Raw genomic sequence first — 26,119 nt, forward strand, 5'->3', positions numbered from 1 at the left:
GTTGGTTAAATTATATACTATTCTAAACTTTCCATGATCTGGTAATCAACATCCCCTTTCATGGCTTTTTATAAAGGATAGTATAAGATAAAATTTTATCTCAAGATAGATAAATATTTTATGGAAAAGAATTAACTTGTATGTTAAACAAAAGCAACATTTAAAATTTTACATTGGAAGATTTTACTAATAATTTCTAAGATGTATTAGATGTTGGTCCCTATCATTACTCAACAATGAATTTTCTTGAAAATATTAATGACAGATAGAAATACTCTTTTTGTAACATTTTGTAAGCAGCTTTTATTTTTTTAATGTTAAGATTTCTTACAGAATGTTTATTTTTTAAGTTCTGTTTTTTTGTTTTTAATATTTACTTTTGCTAATTTTCTCACATACACTATTTTAACAATGGAATTATTTATTTAACAGTGGAAATATGCACCTAGTTTTAAACCTTTATTTTTTTATAAATAATTTTTTAGTGTTTTCTACTTACAATTATCTATTTACGGAAATAGTTTAATTTTTTTTTAAATCATAAGAGAAAGACATAAATAATAAGAAAAACCAAATACAAAACATAGTATTACATTTGAACCAATATCAATCAACTGGCAGTTGCATCAGGCTGAGAAATCTAAGTTCCTAATAATATAAAGGGGTTAACAGAAGATACATCTTCCTCCCGTCACAGCATGTAATCTATCTAACAAATTTTCAATAAAATAATTTATTATAATATACAACATTCAAATACAGTAAAATTTCAATAACTGAAACATCAGTTATAATCAGAATCTGTTTATCCAACTTCATACTTCCATGTCAATACAATGTTTATTTTCTCAAATCTATCCAATAAGAAAATTTTATTACAGAAACTGCAGTAAATTTAATTATAAAAAAATTGTTCATTTCTTATGACTACAAACTGCTTTTAAAATTATGAATTATAAATAACTGATTTTCAAATAACATAGTAACTGTTCTTCCAAAGGGCCGTTTGCAGAGCTAATAGAGCAACTTTTTTTTAGTGGAGTTATCAGTAGCACGCTAGTTAATGACACCACCAATCTTAAAAAGGCTAGGGAAATCTCTTTATTATTTAATTGAATAATACAGTCAGCTTATGTTGTATCTGTTCATCCAATATGTTGTTTTAGTGAAATTTAAAGTTTATAAATTTATTTTTGTTCAAGTATGTTGAATCCATGATTTTAATGTTGAAAATCATATGATACGAATAATATCTTTGCATATGTCTTGTTTCTTTTATTTGATTTGAAAAAGTTCATTCTGTTATGTGCAATGCATACAAGTTTCTAGTATCTGAACATGAATTCATGCGTCCGGTATGTCCAGTGTAATTGGACAATGCAATCAATGAAGTTTAATAACTAACCATTAAATAAATTTATATATTCCTATGCAGCTGAATTTGTCAACGTGTCTTTTCTTTAAAACAGTACAGTAACCCTTCTTTGGTGAATAGTATTCTAATTTTTTTTTAAGCACCAGTATTACATAAATCCACTGAAGAGTTACAACCCCCCCCCCCACACACATACATACAATTAAACAACTTAAGTGTTATAAAAAGAAAAATTGTTTGAAACTTTCTGTAAAAATTTACCTAGTTATATAATAGCTTTTCACTCTTAGCTATCACCACTTCTGTAAAAAATGAGAAGCACCTTATAAATGAAAAGAGATCTAGTGGGAAACATAGACATTTTCTGAAAAATTTAATTTAAAACAAAATGGCAGAATTACTTTAAGGTCTGATCAACTTTATATTAAGTAAATCATTAGCACTTAAGAAGTTTTAGAAACAATAAATAAAGCCTACAGGGTTCTAGGTAGCAACTGACAAACTGTTAGCTGTTTAGTACACTTAACTTACTTTATTTAACTCTGAGAATATTAGAACAATCATATGACAAACATATCACTAGAAAATTTAAATCTAGTATTCCATCGCCTCTAAATATCTTATTTACAGGAACACCATGGATTTGTTATATTACACGTAATGTGTAATATATTACACGTAATGTGTAATATATTACACGTAATGTGTAATATATTACACATAATGTGTAATGTGTCACAATCAGCTCTGTGGGCTATCCAATATGAGTTTTTATACGGTAATTTAAAAAAGAAGTTTACACAAATTATATACTTGTAAGTACACAGTATTCAAAATAATTTGTTTACAAATTCTCTTAACAGATTTTTAATCACGTGTAAAATATTCCAATGTGCATATACTTTGGATCTAACTTTCTTTCATTCTACCAAATCGTTTAAATGGAGAAAATTATCATATTTTTTTGGAAACTCTCCAATTAAGAAGAAATATGTGGTTTCACCACGATGGAGCCTCAGCACATTTCAGTCAGTCGGTATCAGATTTCAATAATACTTGTTATATATATATACACACATATAAAAACATGACGTAAGTCATTCATAATGAACGCCCATTAAAAATTACTGGAAGATCGTGACGGGAAACACAAGTAAATCAAACAACACGAACGAAGATGCGATCTTCGTTCGTGTTGTTTGGTTATATATATATATGTATGTGTGTGTGTGTGTGTGTTATGCTACCATTTGTTCCTTATGCGTTCATACTGTTATATGTTTTATAAGTCAGATTCTTTGAGAGAATAAACACGTATAAAATTCACTGGAGCGAATATTTGTCAGATAAATGTATTTCGCTTATTTCATATATATTATTACATACACACAAACACACTCATACTCACAGTGCAAAAAAAATAATCCTTGTTCCATGAAATTAAAAGGAAATTTAAAATAATAATGCTCTTTAAACATTAAATAACCAATTTTTTTATTTGGGCTGAACCTAACCACAAGATAAAATTAATCTTGTTTTAATGAATGAGTATAAAAATTGTAATAAATTTACAATTTAATACCATTAAATGATTAAAAAAAAATAATAATAATTAAAAATTTATGATTAATGTAAAAATATTATTAATTTTTAACAACATAGAATCTGATGTTGACAACACATGATTTTTTGTACGCCTATTAAATTACACTTACACTTTTTTTAAATGTAAATACGTAAAATTTTATCTCATTAATAATTGTAGATATTTTTTCTTTTTTTTTTGCTATTGATTTATTATTCATTGTAATTTTTTTTTATAATGAAAGGTTAATAATTATTAATAAATTTTAAAAAAATTAAAAAAATGTAGATGAAAAAGGAGATTGTAACCGATGTGCTTTCCTCTTTCAAATATTTCATTAATTAAAATTTTTTGGCTATAACTGGAACAAATGAAAATAAATACCATTTATGATATATCGTTGAAATCCTTTCAATGTGGGCTTATTACTGCAGTTAGAAACTAGATTTTGGTCTTTTTTGGACACTTTTGGTACAGTGGATTGCAATCAAAAGGGGAGGTGCACAACGAGATGTTATAACAGTCCTAAACACAAAATTTTAACGTCCTACGGCTAATCTTTTTTGACTTATGCCAAATACTTAAGTACATACATACGTACGTACAGACGTCACGCCGAAAGTAGTCAAATTGGATTCACGGATGGTAAAAATGGATATTTCAGTTGAAATCTGAATATCGAAATTTTTCACGATCACAATACTTTCTTACTTCGTACAAGGAAGTAAAAATTAACTAAAATTAAAACGTGTATTAAGAAACTATTTTTTTATGCATTTTGAATTTTTTACTTATTTATTAACAAAATCGATCACTTTTTACGGTTTTTTTTTATTTTTTAAGATAAATTATCTCTAATCTTACATGTTACATGTCATCTTACAAGTTTTTTTGGAAATTTTTATTAAATGACTTTTTATCATAATTTTTTTAATGAAAAAATACACAGAATATATATATAAACCGATCGAAAATATTTTTCATTCTATTTTCCTGGCATAGATCTAAAGGTATACTGAAAGAAGGAAAAGTATGGTAATCAATCAAAAAGGTGTATGATTTTTTTTTTAATTTCTCGAAGTTTTATGTCTGAGGAATCCCAAAAAAGAAAAGATAAAGGGCTTTGAGGGTGGGGGGGGGGGAAGTAAATTTCGTACTTATGAACGTGTGAAAAAATCATTTTATTCCATTGTTAGTCGCTTTTCAAAAAAAAAGTAAAGAAAAAGAAAAACGTTTTGAACCAGCATGCCGGTTCAAAATTTGGATGATTTGTTTGCGCTTTAATATGAGGTACATAGTAGCAGATCGTTTGGTTTCGCTATTACAAAGAGACGGTTCACTATTGTTTACTCATTTTGACTTACTGAATTTGAACCGCAGTTCTGCTATGTCAAACATTAGACGTAATAACAACTTCCTGATAGCCGTGCATGATGCCTCAATCCGCCACTGTTACCATCTATCTATAAAATGTTTATAGTTCATTTATTTATTTATTTTTTTCGATCGATGAAATAATTCACCGCAAAATCTTACAAAGAAACTTCTAAAGCGGGAACGTGAAAATGGAAATTTGTAGCGTATGAAAAATACCGTATCTGGCCGGGATTAGAACCCGATACTCTGAACGAAAGGCCGAGACGCTACCGCTCAGCTACGGAAATCTAGTAATAATTAATTTTATTTTTCACTTTTAAGTTGGTTCAGCTATAATTACGTTTTGATTGTTTTGTTATACATTTACCATAACTAGGCGGGAATTCAACCCACGGCTTTCAGTGTAACAGGGGGAGAAGTTCTTTTCCCGTTGTTGCAATTTTCATTCGTTTTACTTATTTAATTTTAAATATTTAGTGATATGCGATATCAAATTTCTATTCGCGCGCGTGCGATTGTTTTAACGTGCACTTTTGTATTAATAAAAAGTCACCTGATTTGAGGTTTGTCCGAAATGGAACATTAAATAAACGGTAACTATCAGTTCTATTTTATTTATCGTAAATACAGGGTGATTTAGGAGGAAAGGGAAATAATTTGGGAACCGATTCTAGATCTTGAAATAAAGGAAAAAGTTCACGTACAAACATATGTCCGAAAACGCTTCTTTGTAAAGTTACGGCTAGCGTAGATTTCGCTCGGATTTCAGTTCCCCGGTGAAATAAGTCATACTGAAATTTTTAAGGCGTTATATAACGGGTAAAATTGATGTTTTTGACCTGAAAAATAGAATAAAAAAAAAAAACAGAACTATCATCCCTTATTTTCACGATATCCAGCGTAGAACAGAAAAGTTCAGTAACGAAAAGCACGTTTTTTTAGGTTTGAAGTAGAATAACTTTGTTAAACAAACTTGTAGAGCGTTTAATTCTGAAAAAAATCGTTGTAATATACTCTATGGAAAAAAAACTTTAAGGATTTGTAAAAATAAAAACAACAGTTTTCTTTTTTTTAGTAAAATATGTTTAACCTTTGAAAAAATAAAATAATTTTAATTTACTTTTTAAAAAAATACTCGCTGTGGTTTATATATTTTTTTAAATTTAAAATAAATGTTGGAAAATTCCACCCCAAAAATTTCTCCCCGTGACACGTTCTAGTAAGAAAGGGCCTAATTTTTTGTCGATCGTGCCGCATTAAACGTTCACCGAAAATTACGGCTGGAAATTTGATCCGACTGGAGCGTGTGGTTTTCTTCACACCACCGATGTGAATTTCACGTGTTGTTTACGCCGTTACGGATACAAGTAGCTTCGTCCGAAGATAGTACGAACGAGATTTAAAAGTAATTATGTTAACCAGCTGAAAAAACTCTTCCGGCACGGTCACCAAGCTTGAGGTGTTGTATTTTCTGGCCGTGACAAGGATTCAGTCCTTGAGCGTGTAATTTCCTCCGTACTGTACTTTGTAGAATGTCGAGTAGCGTAGAAATTCTTCCCGTGCACGTTTTGGAACTAAACTGTTCTACTTGAAGAATTTTTTTCTTTTCATCGGCTTGTAACGGTTGGCGTTCAGATGAAACACGAGTGCTGCGAAGTGTACTATTCTCACGAAGATTATTAAATTCTACAAATCATTGCGATCTAAATTTATTACGCTAAAAAGTTGTTTTTAATTTTCATAAATTAATTCGTTGTTTTCTGTTAAATTTTGTTCCGTTTTGTTTTTAATAATAAAAGTTGATATTTTTTTTTTTGTTTTTCGTAACTTCATTTCATCAATTTTCTCAAAATTAAGTTCTCTACACGTTTTCTTAATAAAATTTACGCATTTTTCAGTCGTTTAACAAAGTTATTGTACTTCAAACCTAAAAAAACCTGTTTTTCGTCACTGAATTTTTCTGTTTTACGGCGGTTATCGTAAAATCTATGGGAGATACAATATTGGGACCTGCTTTACAATATTGAGATGGTGCGGGGAGAGGGGGGAGATGAAACAAATGCAGCAGGTGGCTAACTTCACTCTGATTGGCTACCCTCGGACAGTACTGGTCACGCGATGGTACAACAATTCAAATACAACCGTAAATGTGCGTACGTGTGTGTGTATTGCGGTCGAATAACAAAGTTAATATCCCTAATATATTTCTTATATAGACGTTCCATATAATTAAATTAAATCAAGATTTGTCGATCATTTTATATCTCTATTATTACATTTTATTTAAAATAATAATTAATCTCCCTTAATTTTAATAATTTTTTAAAAAATATTACGATTAAATTTATCAGTTTTGTAAAGTAATTTACAAAAAAAAAAAGATTCTAATATTACATAATAACAGATAAAAATTTTCCAGTTTTATTTACAATTCGACTTCGTAATCTTTATTAATGCTATTCCTTAACACGTATTAATACCTAATACATTTTTATATTTATTTATTTATTTGTATGGGCAATAGACCCACATTCAGTTCGTCACTTACTTTTATTTCAAATTTTAATAAAGCGTATAAAAAAGCCAATTCTGACCGAAATTTGAACATAGAACTTTCTGTCTACCTGTACTACCTACAATTCTGGTGTCTTTTGCCAATGTTTTCATTACTATTATTTTTGTTTTTACTTTTTATTCTCGTAAATACAAGTTTAAAATTATAATTTATCACCGATAAATTTCAAGCATTTTAAAATACGAAATTTAATATTCCAGAAACGAATAAAAGTGAAATACAAAATACCGTAAGAATTTGGTACGAAATTATATACTTATTTAGAGAATACGATTATCAAAATAAGAGTCGCTCTTGGAAAGTAATAAAACATCACAATCACTATCATCACCCCATCTCTTAAACCTCACTCTGTCCCAGACAGCGCGAAAATTCTCTAACATTCTCTCTCTCTCTCTCTCATTCTCTCTGTGGGTGCGTGTGAGCGCGTTTTTACACATTAACCGTACTTTGCTTAACCCATGAGTACGGTACGTTTAGATTGTACAATAATTCTTTTTTCTATTTTATTTGGTTAATTATTTATCGGCCGATTAACCTAAAATTTATAAACAAGCGTGTAACTTTTGTTTATTTTTGGGGGATACTATGTAGCCGGTGTTATAAATAGAAAATGCAGTACGTGATAAGAAAACAAAAATAATAACACTTATTTTAAGCTATATTAAAATAATATTAATATAAAGAAACTTACCTCGATTAATAATGAAGGTCATTAAACACCAAAACAAAATAAACAACGTATAAGAAATAGTTAAACAAGAATGACCGCAGACACGAGGATCCAAATTGAACTGCATATCAAGCGCCATCTGTAATGTCGCTAGATTCCATAAGCTTTCGTTCTCTGCCACGCACGTTATTTCTCTGTCGCTTCAAACAACGTCCGAACCGAAATCTGCAAAATAAATTATGAAATTTGGCGCGCCAACTAAAATGTATTACCTACACTGTACTGTTTCTCCTCTCATAATAACAACCGACAGTATAGCATTAATGTTTTACAGATTTGAAAACTTTTAATTTTACAAAATAATAACTGAAACCAAATTTTCGCTTAAACCTATGTATACAAAGTTAACAAAGGAACGTAACCAACGTTAAACTGTAATGTTAAGGTTTTCAGTTATTTCCTTTTATTCGAACCCGGGACCTCCGGATAAAAGGCCCCGCAATTAGTCGAAAAATGTTTGAGATATGGAGGTCCGAATAATCGATGTTTTAACAAACATTAATCTCAGATTATATTTAATTTGAATCACAATTTTGTAACAAGAAAATCTCTGATAATTCGAGTACTTAAACAAGCAATAGTTTATGTAAATTTTACGGATAAATAAAATATGTAAGTCCGGTTAACCAAGAGTCGGATGTATAAAATCAGTGATTATTTTACTAATTGTATTATAACAACATAAAAAAAAATTTAAATAAACAAAAAAGTTATCAAGTATGATTTTTAAGTTTTTAACACTAATACATAAACGATAAATATCAAAGTTCATTGACCTTATAAGTTCATTGACCTTGTTGTCAAACAAAGAATTTAACACGATTTAATTTTTTTTTTTTTTTTTTTTTTAATATATAAATATAAATAATAGTAAAATAATAATATGATTCATTATTAAATTTAAAAAAAAATAAATAATAAAAATTTTAAGAAAAATATTAAAAATTATTTTTTTCATTCATCTTCCTTACTGGTTAGCTTGGAAAATGTATTCTATGTAAAAGTGTTGAATAACTCAAACGCAACGCAGTGATTTACCTGATGCCGATCTTGGCAGCCACAGGGCCAGGGGGGAAGGAAAAGTCAGGATAATTGGCAACACAGCAGCACCTGTTGTAGTCACAATGTTAGAGCTGTGTTTATATAATACCACTCCGTATTAAGAATAGTATTAGAAGAGAAGAGAGAGTGAGAGAGAGACCCTCTGTCTCGCTTCCTCTCCATCACTGATCCCCCTACCAACCCCTCTCTCAATTTCTCTCCATCGCCCTCGCACCCTCTCCCACCAAATCTCTCTCACACTACCCGCTCTGTCTCTCACTCGACCCCTCTCTCTCCCAGTCACTCTCTCACTCTCCCCCTCCGTCAATCTCTCTCGCTGTATGCGGTGGGCTACTTAAACATGTTTGTATTTTTTCAATTTTCTCACTCAAAGTGCATTTTTACAAAAACTTTGTAATAAAAAAAATTGACCGTTAAGGTTTTTGCCGACGAGAAGAAAAGTTACAACGTCGTTTGTAGTAATAAAAAATTACGCGTATAGAATTTTATTTCGAAAATACGAGTACACCGTTAAATTATGTTACTTCAATTGTTTTTAAATTTCAGCGCTCCTTTGATCAGCTAAACAAACATAGTTTTTTTGTAATTTATTTATTTCGCGTCGTTTATTATTGTACGTAATGAATTAGATGAATTGTAACCTATAAGGAATGCCGAAATTCAAACCCAGGATTTTCGGTATATCAGTCGGTTAATTTACCAACCGATCGATCTGAGGGTCATTAAAACTTTCTTAAAAATAGTTTTCCTCTAAAAGAATGATCGACTATACATTTTCAACAATTTTGTGATTTTTTATTTTTAATTTAGCTTAAAAAATAAAAATTAAACACGGGAAATGTTAAATATAAAAATCTGTAATGAACTATTTGTTGTATATATCTCGTTGTACTGTTTACGAATAATTTCTGCTTTAAATATTATGTACGCATAATTATTAAGATGATACACGATTATACAGAGTCCTTACCGGGTGTTGACTCATATTATAAAATATTGGTTGCCTTTTACAAACTCACTACCTATGTTTTTTTTCCTTTCTTACTTATATTATTAAATATATATATGTTAAATAAAAACTACGCCGATAAATTTCTAAAAATATTTTTACAAATTTATTAAAACGATTATTTGTTACTTTCTTTCCTATCAAAAAATATTTTTTTTCAAATTTTTGTGTTATTCCCGAGACATTCATTTATGAATATTTAACAACATTAATTGAGATCGGTGAATAAACGGTAAATAAACGGTAGGTGTCGAACCCAGGACTCCAGTAAATATATTCTTAAATATATTATTATATATTATTCTTATATATTATTTATTATATATTTATTTATATTTATTATATATTATTTATTATATATTATTCTTAAATATATTCTCCGGTATATTCTTTATAACGATACAGATGCGAATTATTTTCTTAGCTTCATTCTCGTTACCCGACTTAACATAATATATTTAACACGAAATACATCTAATATATCACTCACGAAATACTCTTACAAACATATAACTTGTTTATTTTTTCGATACTGTTTAGCCGCTATTAAGAGATAAATAAACAAATTTATTATTATTAAATTTATTTTGTAAAAATAGACGAGAGTAAATTGGGTTCTAACATTTTTAATCTAATAAATAATTTGAATAACACATACACAGAATAAAACAACTGCCAATAATAATTGGCCAATAATATTAAAAAAATAAATACAACTCACCTTAATCAGTAATAAGAAATATCTCTCAGTAAAAAGATGAAAATTGGATGACGTCAATGTTAACTGGAACCATTACGTATTCAGTCGGCTATCTACCGATAATTCCCGCCAATAACTAACCACAAAACAAAGCATCTCGGTGAATTTCTTTAGTTAGACTCATCTTCCCCCCACTACGGAATCGACGTCATCGAAAGACATCCGCTAGTTTAACAACAAACTTATAATGAAAAAATATTATATCTAAAATTTGGTTCGCAAACTGTCATTCACCATCAATGCTTTTTAACATCAGACCATCCATTACATGTCGTCTAATATTAAATTGTTTTTAAAATTGACTATCGGTCTTGCCCAACTTATAATTAGATAAAATATTAAAGAGAATAAATTTTCGCTTAAAACTATAAATGGACATATTACAACAACAGCCAACCGTACACAAAGGGGTTATAACGAGATTTTTACTTATTATTTAAATACGTATAATCAGTTTATATACGTAATCAAGCTCAATATATAGTATATCCGGGCGATGATAACGTTCAACCGTTTTTCGCCCTCAAAAAAAAAAAAATATATATATACTACATGTAAATACGGACCCCCACGCGCGTGCACGTACAATTTTGTTATTAAGTGTTACTATATTTTTTTTAAATATCAATCAGGAATTAAAAAAAAATTGTATTATTAATCTTTTCTTTTTTAGATGTAACATGAACTACATGCTATTAGAGAAAAGGTAGCGCTAGCTACCTTACCTGCTAGACTAAAAGTTCCAGATTCGATCGATATCTGGAACTGCAGTTTTTTTTTGAGAAGATGAACAAAAGATTTGCTTCTTTTTGAGAAGACGAACAGTCATCTTCTCAAAAAGAAAAATAACAGAACCGCATCTTTTAAATTATAGAAACCACGAACAGTACGCAAGGAGGTAATGAATGATTAGTATTATCTCTAAATTTCACGGTTCGGCCCGTCTACAATATCTAAATCGAATGGGTGTGTAAGAGCGTACATACACCCGTATGTACCCCGGTTAATAAAATCTTGTGTGTGTGTGCGTGTGTGTTTTAAACGATGGCAGATTGTCATATGTACGTAATCTTTTTACTGCAGAATAAATTAAATATAGATAGGTTTTATTCGTTGAAAAATTTAACGTTTTGTTTTTGAAATAACAAACCTTGAAGAAGTTTCAGAACCGTCTAATTTAGCTCCCGATTCATCGAGGATATTTACTAATGATATGAAACTTTATATATTTTTAAATACGGTTATAGAGTTCCTAGACTGTAAAATCATTAAACGTTACTTAATTCCGATCACAGATGGCAGTTAACAGGTTGGAAAGCAACATAGTTAAATAAACCCGATTACTTTTTTATAGTCAAAATTTCTTTTTCTCAGAAAACCATTGAAATTCAGTTAAGATAATGCGATTCTAATTGAAAATAAGAATTAAAGCAAACCAAATCGAATGTCTGTTAGAAATCAATCCTTTTGTTTTTTTTTTGTGAAAAAATTATTAATTACATTTAAAAAATACATTTTTAAATATATTATATTAAAAAAAGTTTAAAAATATTTTAATATAAAAACATTAATTAGAAAATTAAAATTAATTATGCAGATTAATAAGAAAATAATAGTAAAAAAAACCTAACAGAATAAAATAAAAAGATGGGTTCTGAACTACGGATAGAGCGGAGAAAAAAATTTACTAACTGCGTTAACTTGTACGTGTTGGTGTATGTAAAAGGGAGTGTACAGATAGAATTGTTCAGGAAGCGTAATTGCTGTGACTGTATCCGACTATTTCGTCCTTCAACTTGGTTCGGCTACAATTAGTCAAAACAACTGCGTGTGTCAAAATATTTATTACGTTCATGAAAAATTATATTTGTTTATATTATTTATTAGCTGCTTCCATTATATACAGCGATGTAGTAAAAATAAAGAAAACTTAGATTGTAATATTATCTAATATTTTCTTTCTGATAACTTATTAATCTAATATAAGTAGTATTAACGTACGATTAACGTTGTCATGTACAATAAATGATATTTATTTCTTTCCGATCTAATGGTGTTTTTAAAACCGTATCAAATTTTGTTTACTTATACGTTATTTGTTTTCAGTATATATAGTAGTGTTTTACACGAATCTAAACGACCATTTAGAGAAGAATTCTACATGTAAATTAGGTAAGTTCTTTCAATAAAATATTTTGTAATAAGCAAAATAGTACACAAATAATGTGATTAATTACAAAAGGTTAACTCATTAGCAGGAATTATGGGAATTTAATGAACGTTTCATCATTTGCAAATTTTGTTTGGCAAAAATGATTATTTTTAGCTTAGCGAAATATATTTTTATTCTTGTTATTTTAATTTAAATTAAATAAAATTTATATACGTAGATTACTTTATAAAAATAATTTGCTTTCAAGTAAGTACCGTTACACTAGAAAAGGGGTTGCTCATTTTTTTGTATACTAAATTTATTTTTATTTAATGTGCTCTAATAATTGCTACTTATTATTTCGGATATCAATATTTTATTGAAGTTCTGTTTTTTGTTTTGAAAAATTTACGTTTCTGTTAACAAATTGTTTTACCTGTGTCTGCATTTGGTGATTAATAATTTAGCTATCTATTTTAGGAAGGTAAATTTCCTTTTATTGTCACCGTGAAATACTTTACAAATATTTTCACACTTTTCTTGAAATTTATATTGATGTGTTCTGCAGATCGAAACGGTCGGTTTTTACGTTAGACGGTCAGATTTATTATTAATTTTTTTATTCGACAAAATTTAGCCAAAATTTTTGTTCTGACTTTTTTTTCACCGTGATAACTTACAAATTGTACAACATAATAAATGAAAACGACTTTTAAAATTCGCCTGTATGTGTTAGCTAAAAAACATAGCTAACGGTACATAAACGGGTAATTATGAGGCTTTCAATTATTTAATTTTATCTAATATTCAATTTATTATATATAATTACAACCGCGCACGTAAACATAATGATTGCACGTATACAAAAGCACATTCGCGTGCTTGCTTTTATACTTTTTTTTTTGGTAAATATAATTAACAATAAAAAATGTAATGTTGCCGCTTCAGTGCCACAGAAAACGTGCTTTGCTTACTAAATCTTAAACCAAAGTCTTGGGATTCCAGGTTAGTATCTGAAAAATTTTCCACAACTAAACTGAACCGCAAATTATTATAGATTATAAAAAAGATTAACAAGTGGTATGTAAGGGGGTAATGATACGATTACACTAATTATAAATTTATCTAACTTAGCCGATTACAACGTTTACTGTAAGCAAATCTACAATACAAATACGCACGCGCCCAAACACACACACACACACAGTGAGAGAGAGATGAGATCTATTTATTTATTAATAATACTAAGATTAAATAATGTGTGAACTAATCTACCTTCGTTTAGACATTTTAAGTTAAACTTTTTTCTTATATACCAATTAGCTGTCATATAGCACAAAAAATTTAATTTTTTTTTTTTAAACTTAATTGTACGAAGTAAAGAAAGTATTGTGATCGCGAAAAATTTCGTTTTTCAGATTTCAACGGAAATATCCATCTTGACCGTTCCTGAATCCATTTTGACTAGTTTCGACGTGACGTCTTTACGTACGTATGTATCTCGCATAACTTAAAAACGATTAGCCGTAGCATGTTGAAATTTTGGATTTAAGACTGTTATAACATCTAGTTTTGCACCTCCCTTTTGATTGCAATCCACCGGGCTAAAAGTGTCCAAAACAGCCCAAAATCCAAAAAAATTTGGATCCTGGACTTTTTCTTAATCGCAATAATAAAACCTCATTGAGAGTTTTTCAACGATATAAGTGATAATTATTTTCATCGGTTCCAGAGTTATAGCCAAATAAAATTTTAATTAATGAATTATTTGGATCTTACAAGAGGAAGGCACCTAGGTTCGAATCAGACTTCATCTCTTTTTTTTTAATTTAAATATATTGATTTATTAATAATTATTAACATCTGTTTAAAAAAAAATTACAATAAATTATAATTCAATAACAATAAAAAAACATTTTTTAAATGAAAAAATATCAGAAGTTAATGAAATAAAATTTTATGTACTTTTCATTAAAAAAAAAAAAAAAATGCGTATATGTAATTTAATAGGCGTAAAAAATGAAGACAGTGATGTCCTCATCAGATTTTTTTTAGCCTCTGAGACCAACATTAGGTATTGCTTCAGAGGATAGAATAAAATTATACAAATTTGAATTTTGTAGACTGTGAAAATGCCATGCCTGACCGGGATTCGAACCCGGGACGCTACCCGTAGGAAAGACCGAGACGCTACCGCTCGGCTAAAATGTTAGTGTTCATTAGTGGCATGCAACTAAATATTATCATGTCTCATTTTAATTTTTTTTTTTTTTAAAAATTGTTACTATCTTTCGCGTTAGAAAAACAAATACTCAATTAACCCATTTAAATTAATTAAAAAATTTGCTTTATTTTTGTCTTAATATACACAAGTTAGGTTACCGAATTTTCTTTTCTTTCTGTTTGAGAGGACAGACCGTGATGAGAAAAATAACGATCACACGCACACACAGCGAGAGAGAGAGTGACTGAGAGATTTTACACGCACACACATACACAGACAGACAGAGAGGCACGAGTTTTTTCGGGGGAAGCTAAGGGGGCTGATGATGATGATGATGAGATAATAGTAATAATAATGAAAATCATTTTATATTGAAACGGTTTTTTATACTTTACTGCACTTGAAAAATAGAAAACATACGCTTAGATTTAATACATAATTTACTACGAAAAAAATGATTACGTCGATGAAAAATGCATTTGTTTATAACTTTATTTTTAGCGCTTACAATTAGTCTCGTGTTTTACAAGTATTTTTACTTCAATACAAAAACAAAATAGAAAATTATTTTTTTACACAAACTGTAAGAAATTTGAATAATAATATTTAATATTAAGAAAAATAGTACGCGATTAAATAATGCGATGGAGGGTATAATATAGTGGGTTAATATAGCGTTTATCAATCTTTCAGTATTTGCGGCCCGATTTTCTATCATCATTTTCATCGCGCCCACTAACACACCCAACGCACACAGAGAACAGACTGGCGACAGCTGGTAACGGCATCGCACACAGGTCAGAATTGTAATAATAAACAAGCTTGGGTTATGTTGTTTATAACACCATTCACTGATTTGTTGACAAAACCTAGTCCGTTTAATGCGTTGTTTTTTTTCGAACAACGTTGTGTCTGCGACCTTGACTAAAAACTGAACAAACAGCCTTCACTAAACATATACCTTATATTCTGTAATATAAATTCATATTTTGATAAATATTTAAACGAGTCAATAATATAAATTAAATTAAAAATTCCAACCGTGTCTAAGATTCGAACCCGGGACCTCCCGGACGAAGCTTCTTACTTAGGAGGTCGGTCGGCAAACGGTTTAGTTGATGTTTGTTGATCTATTAAATAACATTATATTTTATGTTCTTATAAACATTAAAGAATTGCATAAATGTAGGAATGTAGGTTGTTTATAGCGTGTAACGCAACATTGTATTTATCTGGCCGTTACTTATTTATTAGAAACATAAATAATCGATTTAATTATAAGTTTTACTGATTATTTTTTTTTATCCTTACATGCTTTATTTCAAAGTAAGTTTATAACAATCATATTAAAAACTGGCCGTTCAGTCGATATAGTTGCTTCTAAAAAAGCTGGGCTCGGGTTTGATTCTATTATTCCTCGCTCGTTAAACTACACGTGTAGGATATTACGAGGTCGTATTGTAAATAAAACAGGAGAAATTTGATCTGTTATAATTTATTGTTAAATTTTTTTTTAGTTTACAAAACGAATATATTTTATCGTAATATTTTTAATGTATTTATTAAAATTAAAGGAAATTATTAATATTATTTTAAATAAAATGTAATCGATATAAAATAATGGACTAATCTTGATTTAATTTAATTATATCGAACGTCTATATAAGAAATAGTGATGCTATTAACTTTGTTACTCGTTTAGAAGTGATGACCGTTACGTTAGCGGTTGTATTTGAATTGTACCATGGCGTGATCAGTACTGTCCGACGGTAGCCAATCAGACGCGGAGGAAGACAGCTGGCCGTTCTGTTGTTCGTGTTTAACAGAGGGACAGCGCGACAGAGGCGCAGCGGGTCAGTGAGGGGGGTGATTCCCCTCACTGTATCACTCCACCCTGGCATTAGTAACCGACTGACAATTCTTTTCTTTTGGCGCGTCATCAAAAAATCAAACAAAAAAATAATTATCTCTAAAATTCGTCTTAGTAAAATAGTCCTCTATCAGCTATGACCGATAGAATTTTATAAATTATATTTGTCATCGGCTATTGAACTATTTTGTTTTTTTATTTATTAGCATAAAAAAATATTTTATTACATTTATTTATAAACATTTTGTTTTAATCGCAATCTGGATTTTTTTAAATGTATTTTAATAATATATCGCAATCGATGTATTTACAATAAATTAAATAAAACTGTACCTTCAAAACTAGATTAAATTAATATACCGACGATACACGAGGGGTTGATAAAGCTTTTTATTTAATTTAATCAAATCTAATGTTCCGTCTTGATAGAACTACATGTGTACAACATAGGTTCATCAGTAATACAAGAATTCACTCGTAAATGCACGCTTGCAAAGGGAAAATCGCTTGTTAATTTGTTACCAGATAATTACAATTTTCGCTTTTTAATTTTTATTAAAATAATAAATAACATTTACTTCTTTGCAAATGTTATACATTCATAAATATAAATGCACGGAAACATCAGAATTTTTAATTTACGAAATAATTTACACGAATCACATTTACCGGTACAAAACGAAGTTCTGATAGTCTATTTTAGTATATATTTTTTTTTACTTTTTCAAGTAATCACAAAACATAGTATTATATTACGTTTATGTATACCCTATCATCGTTATCGTTAGATAACGATGATGAAAGATTAGCGTTTAATAAAATATTTCAAAGCAACACAGTGTGATTTGACCCACTGTAAATGAAATCGGGTAATAACCCGATTTAATTTACAGTGGGTCAAATTTTCATTAGAATAATAATTCTAATGAAAATTTATTATCTAATTAGACGGTCCAAACATTTTACATTATGTATAACAGAAATTTTACTATTTTTGACAATTATATTTATATTTATATATTTCTTACTGAGAAGTGGATCACGCAAACTTTATCCGTATTTAAAAAAGTTAGGATTTGCACGGCGTGTCGGTAACTTTATGTAAGAATTCAGTTTCCACGAGATGGTTTACAAAGGTTTATTCTGTTTTGTGTTGTTTTTGTTTGTCGAACATGTCCAACTTGCTTGATACAGTGAAATGTAGAACAGACTACAATTTAATTGTATACTCAAATTTGTGACGGCATATATTTAAGTAGGTTTTCAAACAGTGAGAGTTATTTTCTATTGTAATATCTGTAATATCACTAAGCAAACTTTCAAAGTTCTGAAAAAAAAGTTGTTTTTTCTAAGTATACTTCTGTAAACTACGTTTGGAAAAATTCATTCTGTTCTTCGATAAACGGTAATATTAATATTTTTTAAAAATATTATCCGTATTTAAAAAAGTTAGGATTTGCACGGCGTGTCGGTAACTTTATGTAAGAATTCAGTTTCCACGAGATGGTTTACAAAGGTTTATTCTGTTTTGTGTTGTTTTTGTTTGTCGAACATGTCCAACTTGCTTGATACAGTGAAATGTAGAACAGACTACAATTTAATTGTATACTCAAATTTGTGACGGCATATATTTAAGTAGGTTTTCAAACAGTGAGAGTTATTTTCTATTGTAATATCTGTAATATCACTAAGCAAACTTTCAAAGTTCTGAAAAAAAGTTGTTTTTTCTAAGTATACTTCTGTAAACTACGTTTGGAAAAATTCATTCTGTTCTTCGATAAACGGTAATATTAATATTTTTTCACGTTTCAGGGCCGGCCCTTGGCGGTAGGCAAGGTAGGCGATGCCTACGGCGGCAAAATTTAGTAGCGACAAAGCCGCCTGAATTAGATCGCAAAAAAAATAGCTACCCGCAAAAATATATTTCGATTACTTCAATGTAGAAAATAATATTATTTACTATTTATTAGTAGTTTTGTTTATTTTTTTAAAAGTATATTTAAATCGTCTCTGAAAATAGTAGGTACTTGTTTTAGTTGTCGTTAACTCGTTAAAAATGTAGTTTTTTTTTCAATAAAACAATTTTCCGTAAATCTGTGTTAGTATTATTGTCTTAATTCAATTATATGTCATTTTTCTGGTTAACATAGTTCTTTTATAATTCTGTTTTTTTTTTAATTTTAAACTTTTTTTGAAGCTTAGCGGTGGCGGGATTTTTGGGGTTTGCCTACGGCGGCAAAAACGCTAGGGTTAGCCTTGCGTGATATCTGTTTTAATTTGACGCGTTAACTTTATTCTCATATAAAATGCAAGAATATAATTAAAAATTAATCGAGATAAAAGCTAATTAATAAATAACAAAAGAAAATTTATATTTCAAAAAGTCGATATTTTAACGCGCCAACAGGAATCGTTTACACCGCTTCTGAGGCCGTTATCGCAAGATCTGACTGACGAACACTGTTAAAAAATTTAGTATCTATAATTAAAACTCGAAATCTCTGGTTAAAAGGCAGTCTTGCTACCATACCATCAGGAAAATCAGCGATATTATTTCTTCAAAGGAAGATATCCAATAAATCATATATATCTCCATTTTTACTTTCCCGTCTAGATAGCGCTATAGGTATAGAAGGGAAAGTATTGTATCGGTCCAATTTGGGCATATGTGGTTTTCACCGGATCTTGACGTTTTGACACCCTGGAAATTTTTCGTATGTTAAGATTATGTGTGTGTGTGTGGGGTTGGCCTCTAAATCACTTTATATCTCAAGAACTACTGAACCGATTTTGACCAAACGTGGTCAGATTACTTTTATATATGGAGCATTGATGTCATTACATTTTCAGCGCAAAAGGTCAGCGGAATGAGTCTGTAGAACAAGGTTGCCCTCAATATCTCCAGATTCTGTCTAATCACAGGCGATTTCGTCACTTTATGGGGAATTTCGCCATATTTTTCTTAGGCGCATTTGTTAACGATTAAAAAATAACAATAATTGCAAAATCACAACCCCACCCCAAAAAAGACGATTGTTTTTAACGTATCCCCGTAGAAAAAAGTCTAGGGGTGTCAAATACGGGTTTCTCGCAGGCCAAAGCAAAAGACCGGCTCGACCGACTCAACGATTAGGAAATTTTTCATCGAAAGGCCCCGTCGAACGCCTAGGTAAAGTGCGAGAGCGCATCATCTTGTTGAAACATTACAGCAACGTTACTTTGTTGTTCGATTCGGTCGATTTCCGGGTAAACGTACATTTGTAGCGCGTCTAAATAAATATTCCCTGTATTATAACGCGTACGATATACTTATACTGTGCTCGTGAAAAGATAATAGGTCTATCGTAAAATTATTATTTAATTTGATACTAATTTACAATACAATATTAACAATAAATAAAAACAATTAATATTTAATCGAATTGAACATAAAGTGGAGGACATGAAAACAGACACAAAATTACAACTTCAATTGTCTGCCATAACTCGGCTATTTTTTAACCGATTTAAAAAAAATAAAAGGCTTAATAACATACATTTTGATAAAACTTATATTTATGGAGAACCTTATATTTATGTAACGGATCAAAAAATTAACATTTTTTGATTTTGTAACATTTTGTAATTTGTTAAGGTATTTAAGTCCTGATTTTTTGCTAATTTTAAAACTTTTATTACCAAGACTTTTACCAAATAACGATGTGATTCTTAGATCTGAACTTGAGATATAAATTTTTTTATAAAAGTAAGAAAATTACAGATGGGGAAGAACAAAGAAGAAATTACCATTTTTCCTATGGATATTTTTTGTTTAGTTTTTAAAGTAGAATCAAAAACGTATAGCCGGCTCAACATCGTATAAACATTCTGTATAAATTTATGTAAACGGTAAATCACAATTCCTGGTCAAACCGATTTCTAACATCACTCATCGGAATTACAATATATCTTGTATTTTCATTATTCTCTTTCATCTTATAGTAAAATTATTATGGAATATTCTTTTGTTCTAATTAAAAAACAGAAGTTTAAAAATTAAGAAGAAAAATTAACTCATAGTCTTAGGTTTCATTCATGAAGACTTTTAAAATTTAAAGATCTTTGGCTTCTTTCGGTCGCATCCGGCTCCTGATGATTCAGCGGGTCCATACAGTTCACACAGCTCCTTTTGGATGCACTCAGCTCCTGTCAGCATCACTCGGCTCTACAGGTTACACAGCTCCTTTCAGATACACTCGGCTCCTGACGATTCAGCGGTTCCATACACAGTATATAAGCAATCTCCTCGCTTCATTCGGTCCTATTCCAGTCTTCTAAGAGACTATTACAAGTCTCTAAGTTATTAATGTTATACGTATAAATGATATTTACAATTACAATAAAATAATTATAATCAAAAGAACTCAAAAATTATTTAAGAATCTTCATATTCAAAAATCTACTGCATAAAGGGATTCACAGTGTCTTAATTTTATATCATTTATGTAAGATCTTTCTTAAATTATTTCACATTTAATTTACATTATCAATAATTTATATTAATTTAAATCACTATTATGGAAAAGGAACAATTAATTAAACAAAGGGGGTCAATAAAGGCCTCTATAACTAGAATTGCCACATTTACTGACAAATTTGATCCATCACAAGGTGATAGTCATGCCTTGTAAATTAAATTAAGGAATCTTGATTTACAATGCAAATATGACCTCGTTCAATCAAAACTTGAATTAGATTATGACGATGATGTTTTATCATTGCATCAAGAACAGGTCAAGGAAAACTAGCGTACTGTAGAATGCAAATTGCAACATTTAATAAATAATATTAATCAAAAATCATCTAATCAAGAAGTTAGTACAAATACATCATTTAAACAAACTCAGTTACAACCTATAAATATACCAATATTTAAAGGTAATGTCTTAGAATGACAGTGTTATATTAATATATCTTGTGTTTATTAATTTAATTCGTAATAGCGATGATTTAACTAACATTCAAAAATGACACTATTTGCATTCTTTAAAAAATCAAACTCTAGCTATTATTAAAGATCTTCCAATAGAAAATGAAAATTATCTTGTTGCTCCAGAATTATTAAAGGTGCGGTTTGACAATAAATATGTAATTGCTTTTCATAATGCTGAAAGCATTTTAAAATCAGGTTCTGTAAAAAAAGAATCTGTAGATACTTCTCCAATTTTATTAATGAAATATCATCAAACATGAACTCACTTAAAGCGATGAAACTTCCTATTAATACATATGAATTTATCGTAGTTCAGTTTTTAACATCTAAACTGGATCATAACACCTCAAGATTATGGAAAGAAAGGTTGTCAAGTGAGAGGTTATCCACCTTTACAGACTTCATTGAATTTCTTTATTCTAGATGAAAACTTTTAGAAAATATTAATCTATCCATTTCAAACACGCAAGTGAATACATCATAAAATACATACAGATCTTTAACCAAATGATTTAAATCCTAATAAACAATACAAAAGTCATAATGTTTGTTATTATGTAAAATCCAATTTGTATCAATGCTCATTTTGTTAATCAAATCATTATAAAACAATGTAAGAAATTTTAAAATTTGTCCATAGATAATTGTAAAAACTTTTTGGCAAATAATTGTTGTTTAATTATTTATGTAAAGGTCAGTGTATATATTAATCAATGTTGTTTAAAGAGTCTGTAAGATTTGTGATAAGAAACACTATACGCTTGTTCATATGAACAACATTAACATTTTAAGGTTGATGGCAATAAACTTGAAAGTATAACTTATTGTTTGATTAAAAATCAGTCAAATGAAAATGTAATTCTGTCAACAGCTGTGTATAAATACTACTGATATACATCGTAATTCGTATTCATGTAGATTACTGTTAGATTCTGGTTCGCAAGCAAATTTGTTTCATTTAGTTTTGCCCGCAAATTAGATCTTAAACTTAATAAAAATAATCTACTCATTTCAGGCATAAATAATTTATTAGTTTAGTCTAAATACAGTGTTACATTCACATTATAGAAACATTTTGTTCAAGTAAAATGCGTTGTTTTACCAGATATTATTGACAGCCTCCCTTCATTTGTATTTTACATTTCTCACTTCAAATTACCTCATAATATATTTCTGGCTGTACCCAATTTCAAAATACCAAATAACATTGACGTACCGATTGGGGAGCTCAAATCTATTTATTCTTTCTGGGAAATTCATTTATATTTTCAGATATTCTATTATATAGGAAACTAAATTAGGATATATAATAGGTGGTCGTCTTCCTAATAACAGTGAGGGCAACAATAATGTTGCATCTTTTCTTGTACGAAACGCTCATAAAAATTTTATGTGAGGATCTACTACACTCAAGAATTTCTGGAAATTAATACTGATGCTTCACTTCAGGAAATGAAACCTCAACATGTGAAAAACATTTTCAAACCAATACTATTCGAAATAATCACAGCAAATTTGTTGTGTCACTACCACACAAGAGTATTAACATTCAACTAGGCGATTCCTTTGTCTATACTAAAAATAGATTTTTATCTTTGGAAAGAACGCTAAACAACTTTTCCAACCTTAAACATTCCGCTTTCAAACAAAAATATTTAGATTTATATCATTTATCACTACTCAACTCCAATGATTTGTTAATAAACAAATCGAATGTATGTTATTTACCTCACCATCCATTATTTAAACCATCAAGTTTAACTACTAACATTCGAGTTGTCTGACGGTTCAGCGAAAAACCACTGATGGTTTATCCGTCAACAATACTCTAGGACCTGTAGTTCAATAAAATTTAATTTCCATATTGCTTAGATTGAAAGTCAGTAATTACATCATTACTTCTGACATAGCTAAAATGTATTGTCAATATTAGTTAAATCTAGCGATTCCAATTTACAATGTATACTTTGGCGTGATTCTCCAGATCAGGAGATAAAACACTACGCATTATGCATGGTAACAGTATGGGACCACTTGCGCTTCATATTTGGCCACACAATGTTATTCAACTTGCAGTGATAATGAAAGTGAATCTCCACTTGCATGTAAGTCCATTCGAAATGATTTTTAACCGAATGAATTATCTAATTTTAAGGGGTTGTAAATGGGTAAACCCCCCAAATTACAAAATAATTTATTTCATTATAGTTTTGGACAATCTAATGTTTTAACTAGATTTTATAAGAACGCTACTTATTGTAATGGATATATGATTAGAATTCCGGAAAATTTCGACATATTTTCGCATTTCACATTCTCCAGACCCTAAAACCATCGTCAGTTCAAAAGTTTATAAATATACACACACACACACACACACATATATATATATATATATATATATATATATATATATATGTATGTATGTATAGTGTTTCTAAGATGGTGGGCTGGCTATACATTTTCGTAAACAAAAAATATCCTTTGAAAAAATGACGATTTTTCCTTCTTTCTCCCCCTGTCGGCCATTTTGTTATTTTTATATAAAAATTAGTATCTCGAGTTCGGATAGACAGTAAAGAAAGAATGCAACTCGATAAAGTTTCTTATGCGAATGTATTCACGTCCAATAAGAAAGGGAAAACTGACTGGATTCCGTACATGGCGATGTTTAACACATTTCTATTATTATATTATTATATAAGTCGATGCTTATTTCTTCGTTTAACCCCTACAGGCTCATGACCAAACTTAAAATTCTTGTTTTTTTTTTTTTTAATATGACAGTGAGGTAGATAAATATTTTCGTACGTAAAAAATTAACGGGATTCGTATCCAGAACCTTTCGGATATAAGTCGGTTACGTGATACATTTAATCTAATAAAGTAAAATGAAATGTACATTTTTTTGTCAACCAGAATGGTAGGACTAAAAAAATAAGCAGAAAATTGTGTCTTGTTGCCATTGTAAAACGTATTATCTGTTGACTGTTAAGCGCTTCGATTGACCTGACAGTTCTAATGCAGTAAATTTCCTGTAAAAAATAATCTTCCCTTACATTTTTGGGTCGATGAAATCAAAAGAATGAATCTGCGACGTACAAAAAATATTTTGTTAAGTTTTGAGGCTGTTGCGTAATTAAAGAATAATGGAGGACGCGCGCGCGCGCACACACACATACACACACACATTATTTTTATATAACTCTTGATCATATATATTGTTAAAACATTGAGGGTGACATTTCATCTGAACTTCGTCTGAATTCCGTTCCTTTTGTACAGTAAATAATTCTGGGTTCGATTTCCGTTTACGCTTGGCATTATCTTACATTTTTATCAAAATTCAAACGTGAAAAAAAAATAATGTAAAAAAATGCTTGAGTAGTAAGTAACGTTTGCGGCATCCGTGGCGTGAACGGTAATGTCTTGGCCTTTTATCCTGAGATCCCGGGTACGAATCCCGGTCGGGCATGGCATTTTCACACGCGACAAAATTATCATTTCATCTCATCCTGTGAAGTAATACGTAACGGTTGACCCTGACGAAAAGAAAAAAAATGTAGATACATTGTATGTTGTCAATTCGAGTAAAATAAATTAATAAAAAAAAGAACCGGTAAAAAATATTAGTTTAATTTAGTGCGAGATAACTTGGCGACGTGCTGTCTACAATCCTGTTGCTATGAGAGGTTATTAACCTTCTCTATCATACAACAGCTGTGTCCAAGGTTAAACTGCAGCTGCCGTCCCGTACACGCACATGTGCGTAAAGCGCATTTTAACAAAATTCATAATTAACGAATTTACAATACTGAATAAAATAAAGCCGTTCGGTTCATTACTTTCTCACACTCTCCGGCCTTTTTATTTTACTTCTTTTTTTTTTAATTTTATGCACAGTACTTTTGAACGAAACTGTTAAATAAAATAAAACTGTGTTTTGTTTAACGTTATTTAATATTTATTAACATTTAGCACGTAATTTTGTGCTGAAACCGAGAATCGAAATCGCGACTTTCAACTTGTCATTCTTTTTTTAAGATCGAGAATCGAACGTCCCAGACTTTCATTACATCAATATTTTTGATGTAACGTCTAAATTTATTATTTTATTTTTTTATAAGGATTATGCGTGCAATTAATAACATTTTTATAATCGAATCTTTAATTTATGATTATTTTATTAATGCACAAAACTCATACAAGTATTACACATATGGACTGATGCACTAACTGCAATCAAACCGTAAAAATTAAATATAAATTGAGGGTGTATTGAAGCTGGTGTATTGTTATGATAAATGTCTTAATTCATTTGGCAATTATATAGAGAAGTAGTATAAGGTATGTAGTTTAAGAGAAATAAAAAAAAGTTATAAAGTTTTCAGAATAAATTTTTTTACAATGAAATAATCTTTACTT

General features: G+C 29.6%; 1 protein-coding gene across 3 annotated transcripts in view; it reads left to right on the forward strand.

Moving 5' to 3' along the window:
• Positions 1-26,119, forward strand: part of LOC142330405 (uncharacterized) — a 146,761-nt gene that overhangs the window by 102,573 nt on the left and 18,069 nt on the right. The window contains exons 1-2 of one of the 3 annotated variants that reach the window (XM_075375630.1): positions 12,168-12,648; positions 14,047-14,120. The exons of 1 other annotated variant lie outside the window; for it this stretch is intronic. The gene's annotated coding sequence lies outside the window, so the exon portion shown is untranslated. Of the gene's footprint in view, positions 1-12,167; positions 12,649-14,046; positions 14,121-26,119 lie in introns of those variants that run through there. One more of the 3 variants, XM_075375631.1, reaches the window with a different exon arrangement.

The sequence above is a fragment of the Lycorma delicatula genome, chromosome 9, assembly GCF_047948215.1.
Source record: "Lycorma delicatula isolate Av1 chromosome 9, ASM4794821v1, whole genome shotgun sequence".
Lineage (NCBI taxonomy): Eukaryota > Metazoa > Arthropoda > Insecta > Hemiptera > Fulgoridae > Lycorma > Lycorma delicatula.